Source organism: Lagenorhynchus albirostris, chromosome 15, assembly GCF_949774975.1.
Source record: "Lagenorhynchus albirostris chromosome 15, mLagAlb1.1, whole genome shotgun sequence".
NCBI lineage: Eukaryota > Metazoa > Chordata > Mammalia > Artiodactyla > Delphinidae > Lagenorhynchus > Lagenorhynchus albirostris.
Window position 1 is genome coordinate 20,974,391 of NC_083109.1, and position 18,983 is coordinate 20,993,373.

Below are 18,983 nucleotides of genomic sequence, written 5' to 3' on the forward strand. Positions count from 1 at the left end.
CCTGACATTGTGTGCCCCTTTGTGATGCAATAAGATGTACTTGACATCTTCTATGTCATATTCTTGCCAAAAATACTTAACCTGATTTTAATCATGAGGAAAATTTAGACAAATCTAGAATGTGGGGCATTCCACAAGCCTGGACTCTCTCTTAAAAAGCTAATATTTTCTAAGGTGGGGAGTTCTTCTAGATTAAAAGAGATGAAAGAGACATAACCAAAAGTAGATGCATAATGTGTGGACCTTGATTAGATCCTGGATTGAAAAAGTAAATAGCTATAAAAGAAATTTTCTGGACCATGGAGAATTGAACTGTTGTTTGTAGATTAGATGACATTTCTGAATTAATGTTAATATTCTGAGACATGATAATGGTATTGTGGTGACGGAGGAAAAGGTCCTTACCTTATTCTTAGGGGATGCCTGCTGAGGAGAGGGCGAAGGAGGGAGAAAGAAAAGCCTAAATGGGCCAAGATGTTAACAATTGGTGAATCTAGGTGAAGGGTATTCAAGGGTTCCTTGTACTTTTCTTTCAATTTCTCTGCAAGTGGGGTATCTTTTCAAAATAAAAAAATTCAGGGTGTGGGGAGGAATGCAGGTTCCTGAGCCCCTCCCCTTGGAGATTCTGGTTTAGTATCAGTAGATCCAGAGTGAGGCCTGGGATCTGGATTTTTTTAAGGCGGGCCGAGTGTCAGGGGGGGCGGATTTTTATCTGGCCCAAGGCTTCACCATCCCAAGAGGTGCTCCCAGCAACCTCCTCCTCTAGCCGCCTTTCAGTTCCTCCAATGCCCCGCCGGGTGCTACCATCTCTTGGCACTTTCTGTTCCCTCTGCCTGGCCTGCTGTCCCCTCGTTCTCTGCTTAACCTCCACCCTTTTTTCTGGTCTCAGCCCAGATGTCACTTCCTCAGAGGAGGCTTCCTAGAAGCCCCTCAGTCAAACCCCCGGGTTTTGGTTCTCATGGTCCCAGAAGCCACAGCTGTAATTGTTCACATGGTTGTGACTGTTGGATTCATATCTGCTTCTCCCATCTGACAGTGTTATAGGCTGAATTGTGTCCCCACCCCATGTGCAATCCATATGTTGCACTCCTAACCCCCTGTACCTCAGCATGTGACCGTATTTGAGATGGGGCCTTTAAAGAGGCGATGAAGGGGAAATAAAGTCCTCGAGTTGGGCTCCCACCCAGTATGACTGGTGTCCTTATAAGAAGAGGAGACTTGAGAGTTTCCTGGTGACCTAGTGGTTAGGATTCTGGGCTTTCACTGCCGGCACCCGGGTTCAATCCCTGGTCGGGGAACTGAGATCCCTCAAGCCATGTGGTGAGGCAAAAAAAAAAAAAAAAAAAAGATACTAGACACAGAGAAAAGATCACGTGAAGACAGTGGAAAAAGATGGTCATCTACAAGCCAAGAAAAAAGGCCTTAGAAGAAATCAACCCTGCTGATACCTTGATCTCAGACTTCTAGCCTGCAGAATCGTGAGAAAATAAGTTTCTGCTGTTGAAGCCCCCCGGTGTGTGGTCTTCTGTTACGGCAGCCCTAACCAGCTCATATATAGATGGAGAGCATCTCTGATCAGGAACCATGTCTGTTTTGTTTACTGCTGAATTTCTGGGGCCTAACAAAGCTTGGCACACAGGAGGAGCACAGGAAGGACTTGTTGAATGAATGACCTGACCTTTTACAAGGCTGTTGAGGGAAAATATATTACGGGTTCTGGCTTACACTGGGGCTTCAGTAAACAGCACTTGAAAATGCAGCTAGATAATATTTTGTAAATTATAAACTCAGGTTTAGTTTGTCTTCCCTCAATTGTTGTTTTGTTACTCTTTGCCTCTGGGGAAGGACAGACACCACCCAAAGGGAAAAAAAGTGGTTCCTCAGTACTGAATTGCAAAGAGAGTCTGTAATATTCACAACCCAGGTAGTCACTGGAAAGCCAATGCGCTTTTCACATGTTGCTGCCTTGGACAAGAGAGGAAAGGTCTTTTGGAATTCTCGAAATCTAGGCTTGGAAGATAAAGACGCAAAACCTGAGGAAGGGGGCAAGATGTCTATCCCCAAATGACAGATTGGTTGAAGAGATGCTCAACTTCAGAATGATTAGGGAAATGCAAAGAAAACATCCAGGAGAGAAAAGCTGACAGCTGTCAGAAATGGCCACAAAAAAGATCTTTCCATGCTGGGACAGGCTAGGACTATGAAAAAAGATCTTTCCATGCTGGGACAGGCTAGGACTATGAAACAGGAACCTCTGGGGTTAGGAGACCAAACACTGGTACCACCGCCTTGGAGAGGAATTTAGCATTATCCAGGAAGGTTGGCCCAGCAACTCCACTTTTAGGGTACTTGGTCTGGAGAAAGCCTCCCATCTGTGTAGGAACAGGTATTTCTTGGCGGCTTTGTCTGAAATCGCAAATGATTGGCAACGTTCTAAATGCCTGCTGATAAGGAAGTGGACACCAATGAATTAAGGGGTATTTTAATATGATGGAATTCTAAACAACAGAGAAAATGAACTGAAATAAAGCTACCTGCATCAACATAGATAAATCTGGAAAACAAAATGTGAGTGGGGAAAAAAAAGGCAAGTTGCAGATGAATACTTACAGTGTGATACTTTTATATTTTCAGAACAAAATAGCATCCAATTATGAAACTTACACAGGCGGTAGAATGGCCGCTGCAGATCCATTCTCCATCCTTCACCCTGCTCTGCATCGCTGGGGGTTAAGCTGTAGGGATTCCCTTGTGTTCTGGCTTCTTTTAGGGTTTGGCCAAAGGGAGGCACCAGCAGGAGAAACAAGACCATCTGAGTTGGCTGTTTCCCTCTACTGAAGACCATGGCTCCTGGTGGTGGCCCCCTCCAAGCTTTGGTAATTGCTCACTCCCCTTGCCTCAGTTTTTGCATTCATAAAATGGGCGTGATAAAAAAAATACCTACCTCCTAAGGTCATCATGTGGAGTTGGTGAGGGTAGGCTCCTGGCACAGTGCCTGGTAGGTTATAAACACTCAGCAAAAGTTAGCTTGGATTATTATTTTTATTTATTTATTTATTTTTGCGGTACGCGGGCCTCTCACTGTTGTGGCCTCTCCCGTTGCGGAGCACAGGCTCCGGACGTGCAGGCTCAGCGGCCATGGCTCACGGGTCCAGCCGCTCCATGGCATGTGGGATCTTCCCGGACCGGGGCACGAACCCGTGTCCCCTGCATCGGCAGGCGGACTCTCAACCACTGTGCCACCAGGGAAGCCCTTGGATTATTATTAATCACACCCTTTTTCCATTCCTTCAAAGAACATCTTCCCTCTTTCTTTTTTTTCCCCCTGTTTTTTAAACATAAAATTCTCACGTCTCCCTTTAATATGACTTGAAATTTCAAAATACTGGTCCACAAGAAATCTCTCATCTGAAACCAAGGGAGCCAAATGTGCTTTGGAATTCAGAACTTTGGAGTTTTATAAATGTAATGTGTTGCATGTACTTTATATCAATGACTCACATACTTGAACATGAATCAGAATCACCAGGAGGGTTCGGTGAAGCACAGAAGTCCGGGGCCCATCCCTGAAGTTTTGATTCCATAGGTCCGGGGTGGAGCCTGAGAATTTCTATGTTTTGCAAGTTCCCAGGTGATGCTGCTGCTGGCCTGGGGACCACACCATGAGAACTAATGCGATCTACTATATAACATCCCTGGGTCAGCACCCCATAATCAAACATTAATATTTCTGCTGTGAAATGTTAATGAAAGAATATAAATAGCCTTATGTCAGTTCAGATTAGGTTTAGCTACTCAGTGAGCTTTTGTAAACCGATGAAAAACCTTTCAGTTTTCAGAGAATTTTGGATTTGGGAAGAGAATGTAAGGAATTGTGGAGTTATAAATGAAATCTCATGACCAAAGATGAAAGCATACACAAAACAGTAACGTTAGATTACGCTTTTTAAAAAAACTACACTTGACCCACCACCAGCAGGAACTGTGAAATGTTTGTAGAATGAATGAAAATGTTTCTCTTTAAAGAGAAAACAGTGCATGTTTTCTATTGGCCACCAGGTGGCAGCAATAGCTCTCTAGCCAAGTTGGTGGCGGGGCTTGGGGGTGGGTTGGGTTGTAGTGTATGGAGAATGGTGCTCTTTGCTTTTATATGAGAAAGCCGGGCTGGTGGTAGCTGCTCTGGAAGAGTGTTTGGGAATTGCTGTTGCTGTGTTACACACTAGCCCAAAATTTAGGGGGGTAAACAACCATCTTATCGTACTCATGAATTCTGTGCCAAATTCCAAATTTGGAAAGGGCATGGCAGGGACAGCCTGTCTCTGTTCCATGTGTCTGGGGCATCAGCTGGAAGGACTCAACAGTTGGGAGCTGGAATCATCTGGGGACATCTTCACTCACGACTGGTGCTGGCTGTGAGCTAGGACCTCAGCTAGATGGTCAGCAGGAGCCCCTACATAGGCTCTCTCCATGCGGTCCCTCTGTGTGGACTAGCTTGGGCTTCCTCACAGCATGACAGGTGGGTTCCAGCATGCGTGTCTCCACTCAGCTTCAAGGGGAGAGGACATAGACCTCCACTGGATGGGAGGAATGTCAAGGTCACTGTATTAATTTGCTAAGGCTGCCATAACAAAATACTGCTTAAACAATAGAAATTTATTTCTCACAGTTCTGGAGGCTAAAAGTCCAAGAAAAGTTGCCGGCAGGTTTGTTTTCTCCTGAGGCCTCTCTCCTTGACTTGCAGACGACTGCCCTCTTGCTGTGTTCTCACGTAGTCTTTCCCATGTGCTCACACACCCTGTGTCTCTGTCTGTCCAAATTTCCTCCTCTTATGAGCACAACAGTCAGATGGGTTTAGATCTTTAATTCCTAATGGCCTCATTTTAACTTAGTCACCTCTTTAAAACCCTGTCTTCAATGCAGTCACTGAGGTACTGGGGTTAGAACTTAAACATATGAATTTGGGGGACACAGTTCAGCCGATAACAGTCACACTGTCAGAAGATTATGTGGGGTCGGAGATGTTACTACGGGTATCTTGGGGAAACGCAGTGTGCCCTGACACCCCTCCTTCAGTTGCTCCATGCACTCCAATGGCATCAAAGTTAAGCACATTGTACTCATCCTACCCCTATGCCTTTGAATACGCTGTGTTCTCTGCCTGGGACACCCTCACCTGCCATTCTCTAATGGGCACTCTTATTCACCCATCCAGAGCATCCCTGACCCTGTCCCCAGTTGACCACCATTATCTTTACCACCAGCCTTGTCACACTGGTCGCAACCACTGCCATTTATGGACTGCTTCTTTGTGCCAGGCTAAGTTCTACTGATCTTATTTAATTCTTAACAACCATCTGTGAGGTTGGTTTTACAGATGAAGAAACCAATGGCCGGAGTGAGGAAGTTATTAGCCCAGTGCCACAGAACAAGTAAGTGGCAGAGTCAAGACTCAAACCCAGTTCTGCCTGCTCCAGAGCCTGTGTTTGTCACCTCTTTCCTTATTGGACCTTTGATTACCTCCTCTGTGCCGCTCCCACCCCTGGTTCAACCGTCTCATCAAAGCATCAGTCCCCTGCAATAATTCACATCGCACCAGCTCTAGTCCCATCTGCTGGTCTCACCTGCTTATGCCTGGGCTGCTCCGGGGAAGGTCTGACCTGAGCTTATGAACAGGCTGAGGGCCAAGCATGCCTTGCACGTTTCAGTGTATTTACATTACACGGTTACGCCATCACGTTAATGGTTCCCAAGAAACCACACCTCCCGATATCCACACCTTTGTGTAGCTCCCTCCCACCTCGACTTGGAGTTTGTCTGTGGGACTCGCTGTGGTCAGTGGGACATCAGCAAATGTGATGAAAGCAGGAGCTTGAAAGTGCTTGTGTACTGAGCCTGGCTCTCCTGGAACACTGCCACCTTGTGGACAAAACTGGGGTAGATTGAGGATGAGAGACCAAGCCCACCGTGGCCACGCCTCCTGGTCCAGGAATCCCAGCTGAGGCCTAGATGTCCCGTGGTCTTAAGCCAGTGTGCATGTTTTGTCTTGTTTTTACAAACCTGTGTTTTTAATAACAGATTTGCCTTCTTCACTGGCCTCGCAAACTCACGGACTGCCTTCCTTTGCCCGAATTCATACAGCTTGTGAGTGGAGGATCCAGAATTTCAACCCAGATCTGTCTAGAAGGCTATAATAATAACTACAACAACAATAATATTGTCATTATTAAATAATGTTATTTATTAATTATTATAAAATTATTATTTTACATTCTTGCTCTAATCCTGTATTGTATATCAAGGACATTATAGATTTTAACTTTATTTTAATGTATTTTATAACTTTATCACCAAATTCTCTTCTTTGTTTTTCATGATCATAAACTATTCTTTAATTTCCTGGTTTTGCTCTTTATGTTGGAACGGCCATGACGTTGCCCCTCTGCAGTCCAGTTCTCTGTTCTATTATATCAATAGAGTATTTTGCCTGTTTTCTTTTTCCTCTTGTTCTTTTGCTCTAGAGCCAGTCTTACGGTTGGTCTGTGCATGTTTGTAGCAGGTATAAGCCAGATAAATGAGGTCCAGCCTCAAAACACTGCTGTCATCATGCAAGCACGGTCCAGCCCGCTCCACCCCCAAATGTTACAACTCGACTTTTTTTTCAAACACCATGAAAGGAAATACAAAATACCCAGAAACTTACTTAAACCCTCTTTTCTGCCCTGTCCACTTTCTTCACATGCCCAAAGTCCTTGCCCTCTGGCCACCTCCTGTTTCTCTCTCCTCTGACTCTCTCTCTGTCTCTCTCTTCTCCTTCCAACTTCTTCCACTTTCTTCCAGCGTCTGCACTTCTGTATCCCTCTCCCCATTTCCTGCGTCACAAGACTTGCTTAATTACTTGTTGACCACATGACACTACACATGTCTGTGGTTTTATACATTAAAAAATCCAGGGTTCCCTGGTGGAGCAGTGGTTGGGAATCCGCCTGCCAATGCAGAGGACACGGGTTCGAGCCCTGGTCCGGGAAGATCCCACATGCCGTGGAGCAACTAAGCCCATGCGCCACAACTACCGAGCCTGCGCTCTAGAGTCAGTGAGCACAACTACTGAGCCCATGCACCACAACTACTGAAGCCTGCATGCCTAGAGCCTGTGCTCTGAAACAAGAGAAGCCACCGCAATAAGAAGCCCACACACAGCAACAAAGACCCAACACAGCCAAAAAAAAATAAGTAAATTAAAAAAAAAAATCCAGTAGTGGGGCTTCTCTGGTGGTCCAGTGTGTAAGACTGTGTGCTCCCAATTCAGGGGGCCTGGGTTCGATCCCTGGTTGGGGAACTAGATCCCACATGTATGTCACAACTAAGAGTCTGCATGCCACAACTAAGAAGTCCACATGCCGCAACTGAGTCCACATGCCACAACTAAGAAGTTCGCATACCACAACTAAAAAGATCCCACAAGCTGCAACTTAACATGCCACAGTGAAGATCCCATGTGCTGCAACTAAGACCTGGCACAGCCAAAATAAATTTGAAAAAAATCCAATAGATTCTCCATTCAGGTCATTAGAACTAATAAGAGTTCTTCAAGGTTGTTAGATACAACATCAATAAACAAACACCAATGATAAAAATCAATTATGTTCTTATATACCAGTAACAAACAATTAGAAAATGTCCTTTTACAAAAGATGCCATTTACAATAACAATAAAAGCTTATAAGGCGTCTAGGAATAAAGCTGCATGATATCTTTATGGGCAAAATTAGAAAACTGTAATGTGAGACACTGAAAGAAACTTAAATGTTTCATAATTTAATAAAAGGAAAGTACACAAAATAAAGAACCTATACAAAATCCATGTGAAGAAGATGTATATCCCATTATCAAACCAGGTAAAGGATGTGAATGGGGAATGTTCAAAGGAAATATAAATGACCAGAAATCAAAGAAGTATTCATTAAGCCACCGTGTGATATAATTTACTGATTATTAGAAAGAGCACTTAAAATTGTAAATATGTAGGATTGGTCAAAGTGTGAAAAAATGGGTGGATACCTTTAGGGAGAGTGTAAATTGATATTGTTTTTGTACAGTGATTTGACAATATTTGTCAACATTTAAAATCTCCTTTGGTCTGGCAGGTTCACTTGTGGTAGTGTATCCTTCCTGAATATGTGTGTATGCAGGGATGTTTGTTGCAGCATTATTTGTAAGAGAATAATCTTGGAAACATTTATTAATATCTCATTCAAAAGTGGAATCATTAAATAAATTATGGCATGAAACATAATGGAATACTATTCAAATGTTTAAATGAATGGGTTGCTTCACAAAGAATGGAAATACATGAACGCAACTTTTGAAGTCTATTATGTGAATAAAGGAAAAAGGTACATTCCCATTTTTGGTTAGAAGATTCAATACATCTTTCATCTTTCAATCTACAATTTTAATGGGATGCAAATAAGTATTCTGACAGGATTATTTTGGAACTTAACAAACTGACTCCAAAGATTATGCAAGAAAATCAAGAAAAGTCCTGGAGAGAGAGAAATTTGAAAAGATAAACTCTGCCACATCTCAAAGTGTATTATAAAGTGAGAGTAATAGTTCATTATGAATTCAGGAATAGACAGGGAGATGAATGGGACAGATGAGTGAGTCTGAAAGTAGACCGAAAAAATAAGGTCGTTTAATAAATAATAAAGATGGCATTTAAATCAGTGGAGAAAAGATGGATTACTCAATAAATACTGTTAGTACAATTGACTAGTCATCTGAAAAGAAATTCCACTGGAGCCCTACCACAAACCTGCACAAAGATGAATTCCAACCGGATAAATAAATCATGGTACAAGCACACAACAAAATACTATACAGCAATGGGAATGAATGAACCATGGCTATGTGCAACATGGATGCATAGTAAAGACAATGCTTAGAGATGCATAATTGGGTGGTCAAACTATAAAGGGCACGGAAAGGAATACTATAGAAATTGGTATAGTGGTTTCCTACAAGGGGAAAGGAGATTTTGATTGAGAAAGACCATACTGGAGTGTCCTGGTGGGGAAGGCGAGTAGCAATGTTCTGTTTCTTGACCATTGTGACTGCACAACTGTTCATTTTACAACTTGTTAGGTTGTCCATTTATGTTTATGCCATTATGTAGTTCATTTTTTACATAAAAATGTTTACAATAACTAAGTATATAGGAAGAAAAAGTAGGGTTTTGTTTTTGTTTTGTTTTTCGTTTTCTCAGTGTGAGCAAGGCTTTTCTAAGGATAACATGAAACCCAAAAGCACTTTTAAAAGATTGCTTGATTTGAGCCCATAACAAATTCTGCATGGAAAAACACCTCCACAAAGTCAAACAACGAACACCCATTATGGGAAAATGTTTGCAATTATATCATATTTCTTAGTATAAAAGAGCAGAGGATTAGAGGGTGGTTTTTCAGAATCTTGTGAATGCATTATTCATTAAACATAATATAAAAATAAAGACAGGGAAAGAGAATGTGGCAGCTGTTTTTGCATTGATGTAGGGTGATCTCCAAGGTATACTGTAACATAGTGTGCTAATACCTGTGTAAGAAGTGTACGTAAAAAAAAAAAAGTGTACGTATATGTGGATATCGTGGATGCATTCTCCTGGTGTTTTTTGTCATGTTTGTGGCAGATATACACACATTTTTTTTTTTGCACATATGTTTTTAAAGGATGGAAGAGAAGCAACTCCACATGCAGTGATATTGAGTGATGTCTACAACAAACCGCTACAGACAAAAGAAGCTAGACAAGAGTAGTGTTATTTTCGTTTCTTTTTCTTTTTTTTTTCTCGCGGTACGCGGGCCTCTCACTGTTGTGGCCTCTCCCGTTGCGGAGCACAGGCTCCGGATGCGCAGGCTCAGCGGCCATGGCTCACGGGCCCAGCCGCTCTGCGGCACGTGGGATCTTCCCGGACCGGGGCACGAACCCGCGTCCCCTGCATCGGCAGGTGGACTCTCAACCACTGCGCCACCAGGGAAGCCCCCTTTTGTTTCTTTTAATGGAAAATTTCAAAGCACATACAAAAAGTAGAGAGAGAGGTATAGTGCACCATTATGTACCTATCCCCCCTATTCATGATAAAAACCACATGGCTATTGTTGTTTCATCTATACCTCCCTCCCACTCCCCTCCACCCCACTTGATTATTTTGGAGCAAATCCCAGACATACCATTTCATCTGCAGATACTTCAGTATGTACCTCCATAAGCGCTCTCTCTCTCTCTCTCTCTCTCTCTCTCTCTCTCTCCATACCACTGTCATATCTAAAAATTAAAACCTATCAATAATTCTTTCATACAATCAAATATCCAGACTCTGTTCAGCCTTCCCAGATTTTGCCGGGAGTATATCTTCTTTACCAGTTGATTTACCAGCACTGGGGTCCGCAGGTCTACACTTTGTATCTGTGTTATGGTTCCAACGGCTTTTAATACACAGGTCCCCTTCTTTTTATCCCCTTTGCAATTTATTTAAGGGGAAAAATGTTTAATTTATAGGTTCTCCCACTTTGTTCCTTTCCTCCCTTCTGTGCAAGTAATTTGATGGAAGAAAAAAGAAGAAGGTTGTTTATCCTGGCGAGTTCTCTGCATTCTGGATTTTGCTGACGGCAACCCTATGGTGTCATCATGTTTGGGACAGATTTTGCTCACTTGCCCCATTCAGGTCCACCTTCCACCCTTCTTTACATTGCTCTGCCCCAGTAGGCTCCATCACCCAGGCTTTCTTGCCCTCTGGTTTCAGTTGGCTTTGGCCAATGGGGAGCCCTGGTAGGAATGGGAGGGAGGGAGAAGAATGAGGTCAGAGTGTTTATTTCCCAGACTCCCTCTGTGCAAGGCCACCTTGGGTTGGCTGTGCTTCTTGACTGAAGGTAACTGTTGCTCTCAAGACAGCTGTTCCACACAACTGCCTCCCCTGCCAGGTTCTGGCTTCTCTGTCCCTCTTTCCAGGATCCTGCGCTATCCTTCACGTTCTGCCTTCACCTTTGTAATAAACCCTCTTCTCATTTTCCTAACCTGAGTGCACCATCTGCCTCCTGCTGGGACTCAAATTTATACAAGGTTTCTCTGTCTCCAGTATTTTCAATAAACTGGCAGTTAAGTCTGAAGCTTGATCAGATTTGGACTAAACATTTTTCTGTAAGAATACTTCATGGTTGATGTTCAATATACTACATCATATCACATCAGAAGGCACACAATATCCATCCATTACAAAGATCCCCGTCAGCTTTTTGCCAAATGGTTTTCAGCTGTCGTTGATCTCTGTCTCTTGCCATTATCAGGAGTTAGAAAATAATGGTATTCCATCATTCTTTCTTCATTCATTAACTGGAAAGACTCTATAATGAAAAATTCCCTTACCATCTACATGGTTACCGTGGGGTCCAGTTTGTACAGGAAAGGCAGGATCCATGCCTGCTTCTTTCCCTTCTTTCTCTTTACCAGTTTTCAAATGATGAGCTGGATCCTCCAAAGATAACCAATGATGAATTCATGGATTTCAATAGTTGATGTTTTAACCCCTCATTTTTGTTCTTTCTGATGTTCAAGTTGTCCCATGTTTTGGCCAGTGGGTGGGAGCCACTGAGTTCTTTTGATGTGATCCCAGGAGTCTTCAGGAGTCTTTGATCGTTTCCTCACTTTCTGATGCAACAAGATACTCCAGGCTCATCTTATATATTTCCTGCCCCAGAACTGGAAGCAGCCATTTCTCCAAGGAGCCCTGGTTCCTTTTAATGAGAAATGGTATTTGAGAAGCCACATGAGGGATATTCCTTGATACTGGGCTGTTCATTATTTCTAGATCATATTTCAGCTAAGAAATTAATACTTTTAGAGAGAAAATACATCATGTGCTCTTACTGATATTCGTGATTCAAATTTAGGATTACAGGACTTTAATTTTTTGATTTTATATTTTTATGCCTTGTAACTTATGCTGAAAATCTTGGTTCCTAAACACATTAACATAATTATTTACATATATATACATAAATATTTATATCTTCACAGTAACTATACCAATGCTATTACTAACAACATAATTACTGAAAACAGTAAGATTTCTTTGCAGTTTTTTTGTTCTTAGAATATATCCCACTAAAGATGTACATTCAACTACTGGGTTTTTTTCTCTTTCTTCTAAAAGTCACTTAAAGTCATCTAATTAAAGTCACCTAACTAAAGACTTAAAATAAAGACCTCAGGGCTTCCCTGGTGGTGCAGTGGTTGAGAGTCCGCCTGCCGATGCAGGGGACACGGGTTCGTGCCCCGGTCCGGGAAGATCCCACATGCCGCGGAGCGGCTTCGCCCGTGAGCCATGGCCGCTGAGACTGCGCGTCCGGAGCCTGTGCTCCGCAACGGGAGAGGCCACAACAGTGAGAGGCCCGCGTACCACAAAAAAAAAAAAAAAGTAAAATAAAGACCTCTCTGTGTGAGTAAGCTACCGACTTGATATCTAATAATTAGCTTCATTTGTTTTACTTTGCTTCTGATTTTTAAGGCTTGTGCTTTTATCTCGATTGAAATCGGTTTGTTTCATAATTGTGTATAACATATACATGATTACAGAGCCAAATATAGAAAGCATGCACTGTTAATTTAAAATCGTAGTCATAGGAGAAAGAAGGAAATTGCTAAGCTCTTCTAGCCAATACAGACAACTTAAAAACAGCCCTACCTTCATTTTTAAAAACAGCTGTCAAATAAAATGTTATTACTAGGGCAACATATAATTAAGCAAGGCTGCCAATTTTTTTTAAGATTTAAAAAATTTTATAGATATCAATTTTTTTAGGATTTTTTAAAAACAGTACACGATTACATTTCTCTAAAACCCAAGTGACTTAAAAGAGTCCTTTGTTACATTTAACATTTGCAACCAAATTCAGAACAGGATGAGGGTCCATATTTTATCAGAACAGGCTCTTTGGGCCAGTTTTCTACGGCTCTCAGGAGACTGTTTTTCCAAGCTGGCAGGGGAAGAGGGAACATCTTTCTTATCTGAGATACTCTTCACTAGGAATTGTCAATCAGAAGGACCTCCAGTCTCAAGGCCAAGCCCTGGAATCCCATTAAATAGCAGGAAGTGAAAAGAGCAAACTCAAACTTAGAATATGTGAAAGAAAAGGGCAATGAGAAGTTTTAAGATTCTGCCTCCAGAATTCACAAAGAGCTAAAACCAAGTTATTTCAGGTTCCCAAGATACACCTCTGCCCTTTCTTCATCCAACCAGATTTCTCTGGAAACTTTTGAAAATGTGATCCTTCTCCAAAATCAGCCCTAATTCAGAAAAGAACCTTTGGGAAATTCTGCATCTGTGTCATCGTTGATGCTCCCCAGAAAGCTGCTAGGTGGTACCAAAGAATCTGTTCCATAACCCATGCCTTGGCACACACAGAGGGGATGCTAGGATTAACTGGGTGTCGTTGGTAGGTCCCCAAATTTCCCAGTGTATCTCAATAATCTTGTAAGAGATTTCTACCGTCAGATCCAGAATGTGGGAAAAGCTACCAAGAAAAGGGGAAGATCATCTTCCCCCACACCCTGCCCGTTTCAGCGTTTGGGCGTACCTTCTCACGATGGCTAAAGGACTATGACAAAAGCTGACAGGCTCGTTATCAACAAAAGGATTAGTTCATACTCTTGGAATGCCCTTTACTATGAATAATGACCAGGGCACGGATACTGCTGGACTATAAAGCCTTACAGGTTTAAAACAATGATGAAATCCAATCCAAATTACTGCTGAAGTGTCCCAAGCTGGGGAATGATCCAGCACGTAAAGAGGAGCTTTACCTCCCTCCACCATTAAAAGTAGACTTTCCAGAAGTCTGTCCAGGCTGGGGAATGCCCAGGCCATCCCCAGATGGTTGCCCCGGCTGGGAAAGGTCTGGCATGATAAGATATAGCCCACCCTCAGTCAGATGTTTATCAAAACGTTATGCAGGCTGGAGAGTGCCAAGCAGCTGAATTCATCCCCCAATTCTTGTTGTCCAGGTCGAGGAATGGCTGTCAGGAGAATCCCACTGCATTTCCTCTGGAACAGCTAGGCACCAGCCAGAGGGGAAGCCCCCTCCCCCATCCTGTTCCGCATTCCTGAGAAGAATGTGCAGGCTGAGATTAGTGGCCAACGCAATGTCCTCCTCCTGTCCCAACTTTCCTGTCCCAGGAAGAGCTGACGAGGAGGTAAACGTAAAAGACCACCTTTTTAGATTTCTCCAAGACTATTGACTAAATAAAACAATATTAACAATGTAATGTAGAACATAAGTAATAGTAAATAGTATAATAGTAAAACATTAGTAATAGTAGTAAGAACATAAGTAATAGTAAAACATAAGTAGAACATAAGTAATAGTAAAACACATGATACCAAAGGCAAATTCCCAAAGCGGCAAAAGGAGTTATACATGGTAACATTCTTACATTGTATGTGAAGTGTTACAGATTAATTCATGGAGACTGTAACAAATTAAGGATGTAGACTGTAATCTTTGGAACAACTACCAAAAAAATAACATAGAGAGGCACAATTAGATGGAGATGAAATGGAATACTGAGAAATTACACGTGGCTAAATGATGTGCCTTGGTCAATGAAAGCTGAGTAGGTGTGACATGTGTTACTTCTGGGTGGAAGCATTTCGGAGCTGGTACTTGACTCTGGATGTTCTCTCTTCTTGCTTTGTGTTGAGATGGCAGGATCCAAAGATGGTGCGCAGTGATTGTGCCCAACAACAATTCCCCCCAACCTACACACACGCTGACATTCACTGAACGCACAACATAGGAAATAAACCTTGTGTTAAGCCTCTGAGATTTTTGATATTTGATGGATACACTTGCATTCCTGGAATAAAATCCATTTGGTCACCATATAGTATTTTTTTTAATGTGCTGGTAGATTCTGTTTGTAAATAATTTACTTGTGTTTACTTCACTGATATCTTTAAGTGAGATTGGGCTATGATTTTCTTTGTGTATGTGTGGAACGGGGGGCGGGTGGTGGTGGTAATCTATCAGATTTTGATAACAATGTTATACTCACTACATAAAAAATAATTTAGATGGTTTCTTCTGTTTCCTGCGTTCTGAAAAAGTTTAAGGAACATTGGAAATATCTAGTCTTTAAAGGTTAATAGAATTCTGTGAACTTAATTGGACTTGGAGTTTTCTTTCAGGGGGTAGATCTGGGGTACATTTCTTTAGTTCATCTATGGAAATAGGCCTGTTTGGACTTTATGTATCTCTATTAGGACCAATTACATTTTTCTAAAAAATTAACTATCTCACCTAGATTTTCAAATGTATTTGCTGAGACTTGTGCAAGGTAGTTATACTTTTTTTCCTATTTTGATAATTGTTTTTTATTTCATGTATTTGTGCTTTCTCTATTCTTTCTAGTAGTTTTAAAATTTTGTTGGTCTTTTCCTAGTAGGTTTTCTAGTAGTTCTTAAACTGTGTTGAATTTTTTAAAAAACTAACAGCTGATTTATTTTACCATTTTTGTTTTTAAATTATTCAGTTTCTTTTATCAACTTTCTGGTTTTATACATTCCTGTTAGAGTTGGATACCATTTATTTTTTCTTTATTGTGTAAGTCATCTTGTCTTCTTTTTGCCTAGAGGCCAGAGGATTTCTTTTTTTACCAGCACTTAGAGTTTGACATAATAATTTTGCTACGATTTTTCTTAGAGTTAACACTTCTGAGTCAGTTTTCCCAACCATTCACATGGTATGTCTTTACAGTATTTATATTCAGGGAGTTCTCCTTTCAGAGGGAGGAACGTTTTATTGAATTACCATTTTATTTATTTTAATTTATTTAATTAATTTATTTATTTTTGGCTGCGTTGGGGCTTTGTTGCTGCATGTGGGCTTTCTCTAGTTGCGGCGAGGAGGGGGCTGCTCTTCGTTGCGGTGCACGGGCTTCTCATTGCGGTGGCTTCTCTTGTTGCAGAGCACAGGCTCTAGGCGCACAGGCTTCGGTAGTTGTGGCAGGCAGGCTCAGTAGTTGTGGCTCACGGGCTTAGGTGCTCCGCGACATGTGGGATGTTCCTGGACCAGGGATCGAACCTGTGTCCCCTGCATTGGCAGGTGGATTCTTAACCACTGCGCCACCAGGAAAGTCCCTGAATTACCATTTTAAATATTAATTTTGTTCCACTGTTTTTCTTCAATACAGGTCAATATAGTTGAATTTTCTTCTTCGACTATATTCAGTATGATTTGATTTCCATTGCCTCTTTTCCTTACCTATAACTTTCTCTAATTTTCTTTTTTTCCTTTCTTTTCAGTTGGATATCTTCACCCTTGTGCATCTTGAATTTAGGTTTATGAGATAATTTTTCCTTTTTATTCAGTTTCTTTGCTGAGTCCTTCCAGTTCCCATTTCACATCTACCTCTGCTCAAAGTTTTTCATTTGCTTTGTGACTTCATTTGCATTGGCTTGTCCAATTTTTCTTTTAAGATTTTTTTTTTGATGTGGACCATTTTTAAAGTCTTTATTGAATTTATTACAATATTGCCTCTTTTCTATGTTTTGGTTTTTTTGGCCGTGAGGCATGTGGGATCTTAGCTCCCTGACCAGGGATCAAACCCACACCCCCTGCATTGGGAGGCAAAGCCTTAACCACTGAACCGCCAAGGAATTCCCTGGCTTGTCTAACTTTAATTCATGCTGGAATGCTGCATTACAGTTTTCTTTTGCCTGTAGTGGCTATTTCTTTTTTTTTTTTCTTTTTTGGTTCTATCTGCTAAAAAGTTTTGGTCTTTTCTTACTGTGTCCCCACAAGAGTGCCGCAGTTTTATTAATGTTCATATTTGGGCATACGTTAAATTTACTTAAACGGCTATTAGCAGGGGGATGCGGACACGGAGCGGGGCAGGGAGAGGGTCTGGGTTTCCTCGAGGGCTCCCCCTTCTGGTGCTATAGGGAGAGACAAATTCGTTACTATTTGGCACCTTTTTGTGGTCAGGCTTCCTCTGTTCCAAACTTGCTTTATTCAGTCTCGAATTACCAGCCCCTTCTGTGCTTCCCTTCATGCCACCTCTGGCTTCCATGGTGCCTCCCTCACCCCCAGAAGGAGTGCCTTTCCAAGACTGTCTGCTCTGGTCAAGCCCCTCCCTTTCTTCTCCATCATTGCCAGTGCTTACCCGGGAATAAACCTTTGTTGTTATCCAGATTCTGATATGGTTAGGACTCCTCCCTCTTATGGGTAACTTATTTGCTTCTTTATGGCTTAACAACTTCCCATCCATACTCAGATTCATTCCCAGACTCAACCTGGCCATCTCTGTTAGTCTCCCAGGGAGGCCATAACAAATTATCACAAGCTTGGTACCTAAAACAAGAGACTTATTCTGGATACCAGATCAGGTGTCATCGGGCCACACTCTATGAAGGCTCTAGGGAGGAAGACATCCTCACCTCTCCCAGCTTCTAGTGGCTCCTGGTATTGACTTGTGATAGCGTAACTCCCATCTCTGCCTCTGTCTTCACATGGCCTTTGTCCCTTTGTTGTCAAATCTCCCTTTCCTTCCTCTTATAAGGACACCATTCATTGGATCTGGGGCCCACCCTATATCCAGGATATCGTTATCAAGATCCTTAACTTAATTACATTTGCAAAGAGTCTATTTCCAAATAAGCTCACATTCACAGGCTTAGGGCCTGGACATATCATTTGGGGGAAGAGGGGACACAATTCAAACCACTACATACACCACCCTGACTTTCCCTATAGCACAGATTCATCTTGAACTCATGGTGACTTTGGTCAATGAAAATGTGGGCGATGTCTCCTGAGTCACCAGGACAATTGGATTCCACGGGGCTCCCTGGGCCCGAAAGGAAAAGGAGCAGATGGGCAAGGGGCAGAGAGACGAGTGCCTGGGCCACGGTGTGTGCTCAGAAACAGAAGCTGAATTGGAGAATAGAGGACTTTATGGAAGGAAGGGACCAGAAAGGGCAACAACAGAGTCTGTGTGACTTCCCAGGGCTCAGCTGTCTTAGTCGAGTTCTGACGCTCACCTGGCCTCCCTGACCTTGGCTGCTCTCCAAGGTGAGGATCCTAGCCACCAAGCAGAGGAGTGACAAGAGGACAGAGGTTTGCTGGGCAAGGGGAAGTCCTGGGGCTGCCCTGGTTGCCAAGGGCTGCAGGAGGCTGAATGAGGAGAAGCAATGGAAAGAATGAAGTGGGTGGAAGGGGAAGGCTCGAGTCCCAGAAATCCCCAAGTTACCAGAATGCACTTGAGGGAATTATTTGCCTGTTTTTCCTATTGGGTTTTATCCAGCGGCCTCTGCATATGCCTGCTTCTATAGGAATGATCCACAGGGTTTTGAGGGCCAGAGGGGCCAGCAGATGCCAGAGGGAGAAGAGGAGGTAAACCTGTTGCTAGAGGATGAAAGGATGTGGCTTCCAGCTCAGGGTCCTCCCTTCCTCCTGAGCACAGCCATTCCGAAGACCATCAACCCCCATCCCAGCATTTCAGTGAGCCCAGCCCTTGGGAGGGCCCTAGGGAGAGGCTAGGAGTCCAGATACAGCTGCCTAGCCTAACTTCTCCTTTGCTCTGCCAAGGTACTGGACTTAGCCCGGAGGCTCCAAGTACCAGACCCACCCCATTCCTGGATCTCATCTTCATCACAGCTCCTAAATAATGATCTCCCAAAAGCCAGGCACTTTGTCAATTCCACTTTATGACTCTGTCGATTTGTGCTTTATACACTTTGAGGCTATTTTATCAGGGGCATAGAGGTTAGCTTCAGGCTCGGTCTATCTTTTTGTGAATTGTTTATTACTAAGTAAAGTTTCTCTTTCTAATACTTTTTGCTCTAAAGGCTATTTTCCTGACGTTACTATTGCTATAGCAGATAAGTTGCTCAGTGTTCATTTGCCTGGTTTACCTTCCATCCCTTTACCTTT